The sequence below is a fragment of the Schistocerca americana genome, chromosome 9 (genome assembly GCF_021461395.2).
Source record: "Schistocerca americana isolate TAMUIC-IGC-003095 chromosome 9, iqSchAmer2.1, whole genome shotgun sequence".
NCBI lineage: Eukaryota > Metazoa > Arthropoda > Insecta > Orthoptera > Acrididae > Schistocerca > Schistocerca americana.
Window position 1 is genome coordinate 35631125 of NC_060127.1, and position 13764 is coordinate 35644888.

A 13764-nucleotide genomic window follows, 5' to 3' on the forward strand; every position below is an offset into this window, starting at 1 on the left:
TCTCTTCACCCTGAAATGGTGACTGTGTGGTGTGGTATGTCCAGTTACGGAACAGCTGCTGCGATATTGATGGCACGGTGAATACCGAACGGTACGTGAAGGTTTTGGAAGATGATTTCCTCTCCACTTTCCAGAGTGCCCTGATTTCTACAACATGTGGCTCATGCGAGACGGAGCTCGACCCCATCGGAGTAGGAGAGTGTTTGATGTCCTGGAAGAGCACTTTAGCGACCGCATCCTGGCTCTTTGGTACCCAGAGGCCACTGGCATGGGCCTAGATCGACTCTTTTTGTGGGGCTATGTGAAAGGTAAGGTGTACAGGAATAACCCAAAAACCATTGCTGAGCTGAAAGCAGCCATTCAGGAGGTCATCGACAGCATCGAAGTTCCGACGATTAGACGAGCTGCACAACAGGTGGAAATCAACCAGGAGACACCGCGACAAATTTGTGACCTGCATCTCTTTCCACACAAAATTCAAACTCATTACCCATGACCGCCCAGGGCCAAGGAACAGCGACTGTGTTTCGCCAATACTATTGTCCACAGAACTGACGAACAGAACTTTGATGTGAATATGGTTTGGTTTAGCGACGAAGGCCATTTTCATTTGGATGGGTTCGTCAATAAGCATAACTGGCGCTTTTGGGGCACAATCCCCATTTCGCCGTTGAGCAGTCTCTTCACCCTCAATGGGTGACTGTACGGAGTACAGTGTCCAGTCGCAGAATAATCGATGCGATATTCCTTGATGGCACGGTGACTACCGAATAGTACTTGAAGGTTTTGGAACATGATTTCATCCCCATTATCCAAAGTTGATTTCGACAATACGTAGTTCACGCAAGACGGAGTTCGACTCCATCGCTGCAGGAGAGTGCTTGATGTCTCGGAGGAGCAATTTGGGGATTGCATTCTGGCTCTAGTATCCAGAGGCCACTGGCATGGGCCTCGATTAGCCGCCAAATTCTCCGGGCCGGCCGGTGTGGCCGTGCGGTTAAAGGCGCTTCAGTCTGGAACCGCGTGACCGCTACGGTCGCAGGTTCGAATCCTGCCTCGGGCATGGATGTGTGTGATGTCCTTAGGTTAGTTAGGTTTAATTAGTTCTAAGTTCTAGGCGACTGATGACCTCGGAAGTTAAGTCGCATAGTGCTCAGAGCCATTTGAACCAAATTCTCCGGATCTGAATACAAGCGACTCCTTTTTGTGGGACTATATTAAAGACAAGATGTACAGCAATAACCTCAAAACCATTCCTGGGCTGAAAACAGCCATTCACGAGGTCATCGACAGTATAGATGTTCTACACATCATCGGGTCGTGCGGAATTTCGCTATTCGTCTTCTCCACATCATCGCCAATGATGGCAGGCATATCGGACATATCACAACCTAAATCGGAATATCTGTAGTGACGTTTACTTGTTGAATAAAGCGTGTGCACGGCATAGTTTGTAACTAATTTACGTTTTTTTCATATAGTTCAATTATTGTCACCCTGAATGTACGTGTGTTCCACATCTGCTCCTAAAGCACTTGCCTGGTTACAACGAAACTTTGTACACGTATCACTTAGTGTCTGGAAAGAATCGCCGCGGGGGTGAAAAAGGAGTGCAACCTACAACACGAAATTTCACCGAATTTATTCACCCAGTATTTGCGACAAACTTTACACATAAATTTTATTCTTTAAGAAGCTTTTTCTCGACGACCATCTCCTCCAAATAGTGAAAATAAAAGAAAGTCTAACACTCGCTAAATTTTCGCTCTACACGCAGTAAAACTGCCACATTGGGCGCGATCTTTTAATTTATTACCTCTTTACTACTAACTCTTTTCGCAACACATTTCATAGACAGTATCTACATTTACCGCTGGATCTATCAGCAGAATTATATTACTGTTCGGCACATATTCAGGAGATACGACGTCATAAACATTGACCTGCATGAAAACGAAATTGCGTCGCAAAATTCGCTAGATATACCAGTGAAATATGTGTACAAATATGTGTGGAATGTGTCAAATGTAAAGGTCTCCTCCTAAATCTCTGGATCGACTTCAACTAAACTTTGCTTGATGGTTCAAATGGTGCAAATGGCTCTGAGCACTATGGGACTTAACATCTGAGGTCATCAGTGCCCTAGAACTTAGAATTACTTAAACTTAACTAACCCAAGGACATCACACACATCCATGCCCGCGGCAGGATTCGAACCTGCGACCGTAGCAGTCGTGCGGTTTCGAATTGAAGCGCCTAGATCCGCTTGGCCACCGCGGCGTATTGCTTGATGTCTGAAAAGAAATACTATGTGTGAAGGAGCCAGCAACCTCCTGTTGGGCATAAGAATGATTGTGTGGAAGGAGAAAGAGGAGGAGGAGATGGACAGAGAGAGATGGGAGGATTGGATGGACAGAGAGAGAGAGAGGGCGGAGGAGGTGGAAAGAGACAAGGAAGAGGTGGATATGGAAAGAGGGTGGAAGCGGCGGAGATAGAGAGAGGGGGAGGGGAGCATGAGCCTTGTGCGGAAGTGACACGTGGACGACAAGCACTTCAGACAAACAGAGAATGTAGTGCTACGGAAGAATGGTCAAAACTGTGTGGTGTCACCGCCAGACACCACACTTGCTAGGCGGTAGCCTTTAAATCGGCCGCGGTCCGGTAGTATACGTCGGACCCGCGTGTCGCCACTGTCAATGATTGCAGACCGAGCGCCGCCACACGGCAGGTCTAGAGAGACTTCCTAGCACTCGCCCCAGTTGTACAGCCGACTTTGCTAGCGATGGTTCACTGACAAATTACGCTCTCATTAGCCGAGACGATAGTTAGCATAGCCTTCAGCTACGTCATTTGCTACGACCTAGCAAGGCGCCATTATCATTTGCTATTTATCTTGTGATGCATGTACCGTCAGACCGATGTTCACCAATTATGGATTAAAGTTAAGTATTCCAGCAGCCACGTACTTTTCTTGCTAGTATAACTCCTTTAACTGTTCCAGACCTCACGCCAGCCTGCGTGAGCTTAAACGCGTGCCTTTCGGCTACCCGTCACTGTGGATTGGCTGTCTTGCCAGTCCACAACAAACTGGACGGGCATATCGAGTAACTGAGCATCACTTTCATAGGAGACAAGGACAGTCTGCGCAGCAGCTAATTTCAGCTTCTCCACTGCCGATCGTGACAATCAGTCGCGATCACTGAATAATAAACAACATTGCGAGACGTTTCGCCTACCGTTTGCTGCCGAAGGGGTGGCCTACTTTCAGGAGCCGGCGCCTATCACTTCGACGCCGTTGGATGACGTTTCCGGAAACGGGTTTCTGTTCTCGATTTATTTCTCACGACACCATCTACAAACCTTTGACCTTTGTCGCAACTGTTTGGCGTATCCTGTAGATATTCATTTTTCACTCGCTTATTACGGGTTTTCGATGGAATAGAATATCGTTGATATTCGTACGAAGTATTCTCCGCCAGGCACTGTTCAGTGATTTGGGGAGTATGTATGTAGATGTAGTGCCGGCCGCGGCGGTCTCGCGGTTCTAGGCGCGCAGTCCGGAACCGTGCGACTGCTACGGTCGCAGGTTCGAAAAAATGGTTCAAATGGCTCTGAGCACTATGGGACTCAACTGCTGTGGTCATAAGTCCCCTAGAACTTAGAACTACTTAAACCTAACTAACCTAAGGACAGCACACAACACCCAGCCGTCACGAGGCAGAGAAAATCCCTGACCCCGCCGGGAATCGAACCCGGGAACCCGGGCGTGGGAAGCGAGAACGCTACCGCACGACCACGAGATGCGGGCGGTCGCAGGTTCGAATCCTGCCTCGGGCATGGATGTGTGTGATGTCCTTAGGTTAGTTAGATTTAAGTAGTTCTAAGTTCTAGGGGACTGATGACCACAGCAGTTGAGTCCCATAGTGCTCAGAGCCATTTGAACCATTTTGTAGATGTAGTTAAGTGCATCGACCAGTTTCAAAACGATGTCACTGTTAACTTTGAGCAGGCTTATGTTGTCGACCAAAGCCGAGGGCCTCACACTCTGGAGTGGTCTCGTGCCGCGCTGCCTCCCGTGACGACTTCCACCCGTGATGCGTGACGTGACGATCGTCTTTTGTTACAGCAGGCGACCTTGCCGGTTCGCGGCACACACCACTCCTACCACTGCTGCCAACATTTAGGAAATTGAATTTCCGACGGTCACAGACAAAACACCTGCCTAGCCAAAATTCACCGTAAACTCTTCAACACACGTTCAAGCCAAGTTCATTCACGCAACGAAAGTGACGCTACGGCTGATGCCATACTGCGGTGGCAGTGCAGTTGAGCGTCGCAACAACCATTTTTCAGTGCCTTACATTTTGTCTTGTCACATAAAGTTCAAGTCGCTTGAACTTAGTGACGCCAGTCGCCTTCCAACACTACTGCCTGGTCCCTGTATTTCGAAGCACGAGCGTTTCGTCGCAGTTATCGTGGAACAATTGAAGGTGTACTCCATTCGATTTCAGTGTGTTCTCATTTTACTACAGGAAAATCGAAACAGTGGTCGGCAGATACTGCAGCTACTAGAAGGACAACCCAATATTACTGTTAAGTTTCTGTAGCAGTGTGTCTGTGTGTGTGTGTGTGTGTGTGTGTGTGTGTGTGTGTGTGCGTGTGTGTGTCACAATCCTGAAAGATTTTTGGATGAATAAATAAATAACTGTATAAATCGTTGATTACATACAGAAAACAGGAAATGTGATGTCGCAGCTGTTACACTAAAAATTAATCATCCGAAATGCCTACTTCAACGAATACAATAAGATTCTAAAATGTTGGAAGAGTAGCGTGTCTGCAGGTAATAGTTAAATGGCAGCTCGTGGTTAGTTTGACATAACGGACAGCGTTTTCACCTTTGGGTGTTATTTGTTTTATAAAAGTGTTTCAGGCCACTGATATTTCGATGCACGAAATCTATGTTCAGGTCCAACATTTGGGTTTCTTCTTCCTTATATTTAATTCTAGTCGAAGCTCCAACGCCATAACGTGCAATGTAATACCTGCTATATAATTTCAGACGACGCCATAACGAAAGCTGTGCAACTACGTAGCATTTGTGGCGTTCTGTGTAAACGGTAGCTCATAGTGTCACTACAGAATACCACGTCATATTAGTTGCGAGTCTGAACCCGGCTTTACATGCGGTACATCTTGTGGAAGACGAAAGTCGCAGTTTGTGTTCACATGTTATACCTCAATGGATTTTAGTATCCAGTTCAAATATCAATTGACCGGCCGGAGAGAACAAGCGGTTCTAGGCGCTCCAGTCTGGAACCGCGCGACCGCTACGGTCGCAGATTCGAATGCTGCCTCGGGCATGGATGTGTGTGATGTCCTTAGGTTAGTTAGGTTTAAGCAGTTCTAAGTTCTAGGACACTGATGACCTCACAAGTTGACTCTCATAGTGCTCAGAGCCAAATATCAATTTTCCCGTGCGCCAGTTGTTGTACACGAATGGTGAAGAGCTCTATGATTGCGTTAGTAGGGGGAATGAGATTATCAGTACCTTGTTAACTCATTCAAGAAAGAGGGAGTACGCTGGCTTTGTGGGTGTCAGTGGATCCACAAGGAGAAGGAAGACGAGATGTTGAAAATCTTATCCACGTCAAACAACGCGTGCGATCCATGCCAGTTAAGCGTACGAGGGTGTTTTATTACACCCACCTAAATTATGCGCCTTGGGGGGGGGGGGAGGTAAGTACGAGGTGATCATTGGTGGATAATTATTGTATTGCAGCATTTTCGAGAGACGGAACCTCCTGAAAACTTCCGATCGAGTACAGAGATATTCACGTTCCAGCGCACAGAATTAGCGAATGCTTTCTTACGAGCTACTAATAGTGTACTGGAGCGCTTGCTACGAAAAGAGATAGTGGACATCGCAATTTAAAAGTTAGACTGCCATACACGGTATTGGTTTGTACCAAGCAGTTGGATTTCGCCACTTCACCAGGTAATAAATGTAAATATCGTATGACCAGGCCCTCCAGTCGGGTAGAACGTTCGCAGGGTGCAAGTTTTTCGATTTGACGCCACTTCCGCGACTTGCACGTCGATGGGGATGAAATGATGATGATTAGGACAACACAACACCCAGTGCCTGGGCGGAGAAAATCTCCGACCCAGCCGGGAATCGAACCCAGGCCCTTAGGACTGACATTCTGTCGCGCTGACCACTCAGCTACCGGGGGCGGACACCTCAGCAGGTGGATCAGAATTCATGCATTTCTCCTATTTAACTAGGATAAAATGAGCTTCAATAAATTAAAGAAATGAATAACTTCCTGGTCAGTCAGCACATGTGTTCCATCGAGTACTGATAAGGCGACTTTTGTGGGCGACGAGGACAAAACCGTGTTCGTTTTGTTATAAATCCTGTCGTGGATCACAAAAATTTCATTATCCAAGTAATTAATTTCGGGCAGCTATGACGATTCTCAGACCTAAAAGACATTGAATACATAGATAGCTTGATGTAAAATGTCTCAAAATTGCATAAAATACACTGTCAGAAATTATTTTTAGCAAACGTGACAGAATTTGCGTACCTGAGTCTCTATAACCGCCAATAACTGAGAAAGCGTCACCGGTGCAGGATTTTCTACACGAATTGACCTCCAAATTATGTCCCATAGATACTCGATGAGATTCGTGTCGGGCAACATGGATGGCCGGATCATTCGCTCAAACTGTTCAGAACGCTCGTCAAACCAGTTGCGAATAACTGTTGCCCGGTGACATGGCTCATTGTCATCCATAAAAATTCCATCGTTGTTTGCGAACATCACGTCCATGAATGGTTGGAGGTCGTCTCCAAACAGCCGAACATAACCATTTCTGGTAATTTACAAGAATGGATTGCCTGTCGAAGTCGCGGGGTCCAAACGATATATATCGAACATGCGATTGTATATCGGTGGTGGGTGTTGTGATCAATTATTTGTGATCGTCATCTCTATCTGTTTTCCGTCGATCCCTTAGTTGCTATAAATTACATACCTCCGCGAATTATTTGTGAGTTGCTAGGGAAACCCAGACGATTTATGTCGTTAGTGAGTGGGATGTCTGGTGTTCTTGACGTTTCTTCGGAGGATTCTCTCACATGGAAAAATCTAATTCCATGTTTATCCAGCGTAGAAAGCTGTTCGACTTTTTGTCGCAAGTATGGAGTACTACCGGACAAGGAATGAAGGGACTGTGTAGTCTGTGGTGGTGAGAAGTGTGTAGAACTTCGTAAGAATAGCTTCGATGCCGAAATACCGTTACAATTTCATCGCGGACTGTGCGGGAAACGAACGAGTTTCAGGAAGAATACATGTTTCGACTCTTCCAAATTATCCATCCAGACCACCATAATGGACTTTCACATGACGACATCACCGACGACGAGTGAAGTAAGTTGTGTCCTTTGCAATTACAAGTACACTACTGGCCATTAAAATTGCTACACAGCGAAGATGACGTGCTACAGACGCGAAATTTAACCGTCAGGAAGAAGATGCTATGATATGCAAATGATTAGCTTTTCAGAGCATTCACACATGGTTGGCGCCGGTGGCGACACCTACAACGTGCTGACATGAAGAAACTTTCCAAGCGATTCCTCATACACAAACAGCAGTTGACCGGCGTTGCCTGATGAAACGTTGTTGTGATGGCTCGTGTAAGGGGGAGAAATGCGTACCATCACGTTTCCGAATTTGATAAAGATCGGATTGTAGCCTATCGCGATTGTGGTATATCGTATCGCGACATTGCTACTCGCTTTGGTCGAGATCCAATGACTGCTAGCAGATTATGGAATCGGTGGGTTCAGGCGGGTAATACGGAACGCCGTGCTGGATCCGTTGCAATGCACAATGGACATGAATTGATGCATGTGGTCAGAGAGGATGCTTACATACCTGTCACCTATCAGAGTCGTATGTAGAAGTATCAAGGGTCCCATATCTCTCCAATTGCACACGCCCCACACCATTACAGAGCCTCCACTACCTTTAACAGTCCCCTGATGACATGCAGGGTCCATGAATTCATGAGGTTGTCTCCATACCCGTACACGTCCATCCGGTCGATGCAATTTGAAACGAGAGTCGTCGGACGAGGCAACATGTTTCCAGTCATCAACAGTCCAATGTCGGTGTTGACGGACCCAGACGAGGCGTAGAGCTTTGTGTCGTGCAGTCATCAAGGGTACACGAGTGGGCCTCTGGCTCCGAAAGCCCATATTGATGATGTTTCGTTGAATGGTTTTCACGCTGACACTTGTTGATGGCCCAGCATTGGAATCTGCAGCAATTTGCGGAAGGGCACGCTTCTGTCACGTTGCTCCCTTTTTTGCAGGATCTTCTTCTGGCCGCAGCGATGTCGGAGATGATGTTTTACCGGATTCCTGATAATCACGGTACACTCGTGAAATGGTCGTACGGGAAAATCACCATTTCATCAGTACGTCGGAGATGCTGTTTCCCATCGCTCGTGCGCCGACTGTAGCACCACGTTCAAACTCAGTTAAATCTTGATAACCTGACATTGTAGTAGCAGTTACCGATCTAACAACTGCGCCAGACACTTGTTGTCTTATCTACATCTACATCTACATTGATACTCCGCAAGCCACCCAACGGTGTGTGGCGGAGGGCACTTTACGTGCCACTGTCATTACCTCCCTTTCCTGTTCCAGTCGCGTATGGTTCGCGGCAAGAACGTCTGTCTGAAAGCCTCCGTGCGCGCTCTAATCTCTCTAATTTTACATTCGTGATCTCCTCGGGAGGTATAAGTAGGGGGAAGCAATATATTCGATACCTCATCCAGAAACACACCCTCTCGAAACCTGGCGAGCAAGCTACACCGCGATGCAGAGCGCCTCTCTTGCAGAGTCTGCCACTTGAGTTTATTAAACATCTCCGTAACGCTATCACGGTTACCAAATAACCCTGTGACGAAACGCGCCGCTCTTCTTTGCATCTTCTCTATCTCCTCCGTCAGACCGATCTGGTACGGATCCCACACTGATGAGCAATACTCAAGTATAGGTCGAACGAGTGTTTTGTAAGCCACCTCCTTTGTTGATGGACTACATTTTCTAAGCACTCTCCCAATGAATCTCAACCTGGTACCCGCCTTACCAACAATTAATTTTGTATGATCATTCCACTTCAAATCGTTCCGCACGCATACTCCCAGATATTTTACAGAAGTAACTGCTACCAGTGTTTGTTCCGCTATCATATAATCATACAATAAAGGATCCTTCTTTCTATGTATTCGCAATACATTACATTTGTCTATGTTAAGGGTCAGTTGCCACTCCCTGCACCAAGTGCCTATCCGCTGCAGATCTTCCTGCATTTCGCTACAATTTTCTAATGCTGCAACTTCTCTGTATAGTACAGCATCATCCGCGAAAAGCCGCATGGAACTTCCGACACTATCTACTACGTCATTTATATATATTGTGAAAGCAATGGTCCCATAACACTCCCCTGTGGCACGCCAGAGGTTACTTTAACGTCTGTAGACGTCTCTCCATTGATAACAACATGCTGTGTTCTGTTTGCTAAAAACTCTTCAATCCAGCCACACAGCTGGTCTGATATTCCGTAGGCTCTTACTTTGTTTATCAGGCGACAGTGCGGAACTGTATCGAACGCCTTCCGGAAGTCAAGAAAAATAGCATCTACCTGGGAGCCTGTATCTAATATTTTCTGGGTCTCATGAACAAATAAGGCGAGTTGGGTCTCACACGATCGCTGTTTCCGGAATCCATGTTGATTCCTACATAGTAGATTCTGGGTTTCCAGAAATGACATGATACGCGAGCAAAAAACATGTTCTAAAATTCTACAAGAGATCGACGTAAGAGATATAGGTCTATAGTTTTGCGCATCTGCTCGACGACCCTTCTTGAAGACTGGGACTATCTGTGCTCTTTTCCAATCATTTGGAACCCTCCGTTCCTCTAGAGACTTGCGGTACACGGCTGTTAGAAGGGGGGCAAGTTCTTTCGCGTACTCTGTGTAGGCGTTGTCGACCGCAGCGCCGTATTCTACCTGTTTACATATCTCCGTATTTGAATACGCATGCCTATACCAGTTTCTTTGGCGCTCCAGTGTATATTACCCCTCTCTCCCTATAGATTACGGCTATTTTTTTCAGAATTTCGAATATCTTGCACCATTTACATTGTCGAACGCTTTTTCCAGGTCGACGGGTCTTCATTTTTCTTAAGCCTCGCTTCCATTATCAACTGCAACGTCAGAATTGCCTCTCTGCTGGCTTTACCTTTCGTAAAGCCAAAGTGATCATCATGTCACAAATCCTCAATTTTGTTTTCCATTCTTCTGTAAATTATTCCTTTCAGAAAAGTGGATGAGTGAGGTGTTAAGCTGATTGCGCGATAATTCTCGCACTTGTCTGTTCTTGCAATCTTCGGAATTGTGTGGATGATAGTATATCGCGAGTCTCGAACATTCTACACTCCAACGTGAATGGTTGTTTTGTTGCCTTGTCCTCCAATTATTTTAGAAATTCTGATGGAATGTTGTCCCTTCTGTCTTATTCGATGTGAAGTCTTCCAAAGCTCTTTTGAATTCTGATTTTAATACTATCGCCAACTGTATATGTGCATATCGCTATCCCATGAATTTTGTCATCTCCGTATATGTGAGATTCATAACCCCACACATTTCTTCACCCACGTATTGATGTGACGTAACTGGCTCGTAAGTAGTTGAATCAAAGAACCTTAAATTATTAGGGTTTCGTGAAGTTAAAATTTTACATTCGCTGTCAAGTCGTGAGCCTGATATTTTGAACCGATCGCGACGGATGTGTTTCCAATATTTACTTAGTGTGAAATTTGTTGCAGTACCATCAACAGGATAGGGACGAACATATGGGAACACCAAAACCTGAACACGTTACCATGTGTAATAGACGTAAACTCCTCCCGAACAGGCCAGGGCGGCACAAAGGTACCGACCGGCCGCCGTGCCATCCTCAGCCCATAGGCGTCACTGGATGAGAATATGAAGGGGCATGTGGTCAACACACTGCTCTCCGGGGCATATGTCAGTTTCCGAGACCGGAGCCGCTACTTCTCAATCAAGTAGCTCCTCAGTTTGCCTCACAATGGCTGAGTGCAACCCGCTTGCCAACAGTGCTCGGCAGACCGGGTGGTCACCCATCCAAGTGCTAGCCCAGCCCGACAGCGCTTAACTTCAGTGATCTGACGGGCACCGGTGTTACCACTGCGGTAAGGCCGTTGGCACCATGTGTAATACGATGTAGGAAAGCCACTGGCATAAAAAACAGCTTCCAGCCGTCTGGGAATGGATAAATACAGGTCGTGTAATGTTTTCAAAGGTACCTTTAACGATTTCTTCCTGCAAAATAATGGCAACTTCAGGTAAGGATGATGAAGGTGGAAAGCGATCATGTATTCTTCTCTCCAAAGCAGACCACCAAGAGCCAATGACATTGAGATCTGGTGAGTGTGGTGGCCAGGGAGATGTGACGAATCACCCTTGTGCTCACAAAACCAGGCCTTGCGAGCTGTGTGAACAGGGGGCCATTCGTCTTGGAGCACAGCGTCACCATTGAGGAACATATACCATGGGACGCACCTGATCTGCACCTACATCATACTCCGAAAGCCACCTGACGGTGTGTGGCGGAGGGTACTTCTGGTGCCACTAACAACCCCCCCCCCCCCCCCCCCCCCCTCACCTCTGAGCCGTGCTGCGGCTCGCGTTGGTGCTGTTTGTAGGTTTCCGCCCTCTGTTGCAGACCAGACGTATCGTTTGGTTGGCATGGTTGCGTTTGAAGGTCTTCTTTTCGTGCTGACTGGCGCCACTCGGTTTCGCAAGTGTTGCCTGTCCACTAGTGGCAGCAGCGGCGGTTATCGATATGTAGTAACTGTTACCGTATCTTTGGGGAGACGTCGTTGGTTTGGCCGGGTGGTGTGAGTGGGCCAGTTGGGGTGGGGACTCAGGAGCAGGCAGGTCCGTGCACTGCGGAACACGCCGGGACCGCTGGCGGCACGCTTGGACTTAAGGGGCTCCGGAACGCTCTATACTTGCAATGTTAAAATAACGCTTATAAATTACATCTTCCCTCACAAAGTATTTGAGGTACGAAGTTGAACTTTTTACAGATTATTTATTGGAATATGGGCTACAACTTAACACAGGGATTTTACAAAATTTTAGTTCAGTTATTAAAGATGCTTTTTTTTCAATTGTAATGAAAATTCACAACATTTTTTTGCAATTTTTTGTTTATATATTCAAAAATATAGAGTTTTTTGGAAAAAGGCTGTGTTAAATTATGCAGAAGGTACTGTGTAACATTTACTGAAAGTTTGAAACAAATATGTTTGGAAGATCCTTAGAAAACATGTAATTAGTATGAGAAAATAAAAGTTTTGGGAATCGAGCGACAAAGATTGGATTAACTTTTTAGTGCATTCCAGGTCCATAGGATGGACTATCTTCATCCTCTGCAAACTCCTCCTCCAGCTTCCTCTTGTTCCTCCTCCTGTTTACTCTTGCTTGTATTTCTAGACTCTTTACAGCCCTGTCTGCAGCCCGAAGGCGTTCCTTGTCTAAAGCAAGCATCGCTCGTTGTTGTGTTCGTAGATTTTGCTACCATTTTCTTCAGTTGCAGTTACTGCAACACTGTTCCAAAAGGTGGTCATGTATGAACACTTATCACATTTCAGTTGTATTTCACTAGCAAGTCCTACGTGCTTTATTATGGAGAGTTCCAGACCAACTTCACTACAATGAATACATCTTACACAGTTTGAAAAAATTCCTTTGAGAACCGACATATCAAATATTTCATTCACATCCGATTCGCCCATAAAACATTCATAGTTTTCACTCATTGAACCAAGCTTCTTCTGTGAAGTATTTTCTTTCCCACTTTGACTGCTATGGGCAGGTGTACTTGAGAGGTTAGGTTCACTCACTTGGTTATCGTCTTTATTGTTTACAGTAATAACACATACCTTTGGCTTTCCAACATTTCTCCTTTTCTTAAAAGCCTTCAGAGGATTTCTAATAACTTTACTTCTACTCATTATTATACTTCAACAAAACAGAGACTCAAGAAACAGAATTAATTACGAATATTTTCGAGATAACGACAGAGTAAATAAACATGAAACAATCGACAATCACACCAGCGATATATATTGAACCATCACAGGTTAGTCACAACACATACTTTATCTCACATCACTAAAATGTACCTGATGAACACGGACGTTAATAATAACACCATTTGACAGCAGTTTAACAGCGCCACAGTGAGTCACGCCCATGTAGAACACATTTCAAAAAAAAATTTAAAAATAGTTGTAGTCTTCGGAATTGAATAAATTATATATCTATTAAAAGGTAATAGTCTGCAGATTCAGAAAACGCAAAAAAGTAAAAATTGAACTTTTCATGATTTTCAGCCTTTCCGGAGCCCATTAAGGGCCGGAAGGGCTGTGGTCACGAGGGTGCAAGATCCCGTTGTAAACTGGATCCAGCAAGGTTTGAGAGGAGCGCATTTCAATCCAAGTAGAGCGGAGTCAGTCACCTGTGTAGGCCCCATAGTACGTATGTGATGATGTGACAGATTATCATCGCTCCGTCATGTGCTGTTTGGTGGATCTGCGTACCGCTTAGTACTTGAAGACCCTACTGTGTTAAAAGCACTTGGCTC

The 13764-nt window shown here is 45.7% G+C and overlaps 1 long non-coding RNA gene and 1 pseudogene across 1 annotated transcript in view; one reads left to right on the forward strand and one right to left on the reverse strand.

The window, feature by feature from the left end:
• The window catches only part of LOC124551301, a 300143-nt gene that overhangs the window by 244232 nt on the left and 42147 nt on the right, over nt 1-13764 (forward strand). The gene's annotated exons all lie outside the window — the stretch shown is intronic.
• Nucleotides 11199-11316, reverse strand: LOC124551655 (annotated as a pseudogene).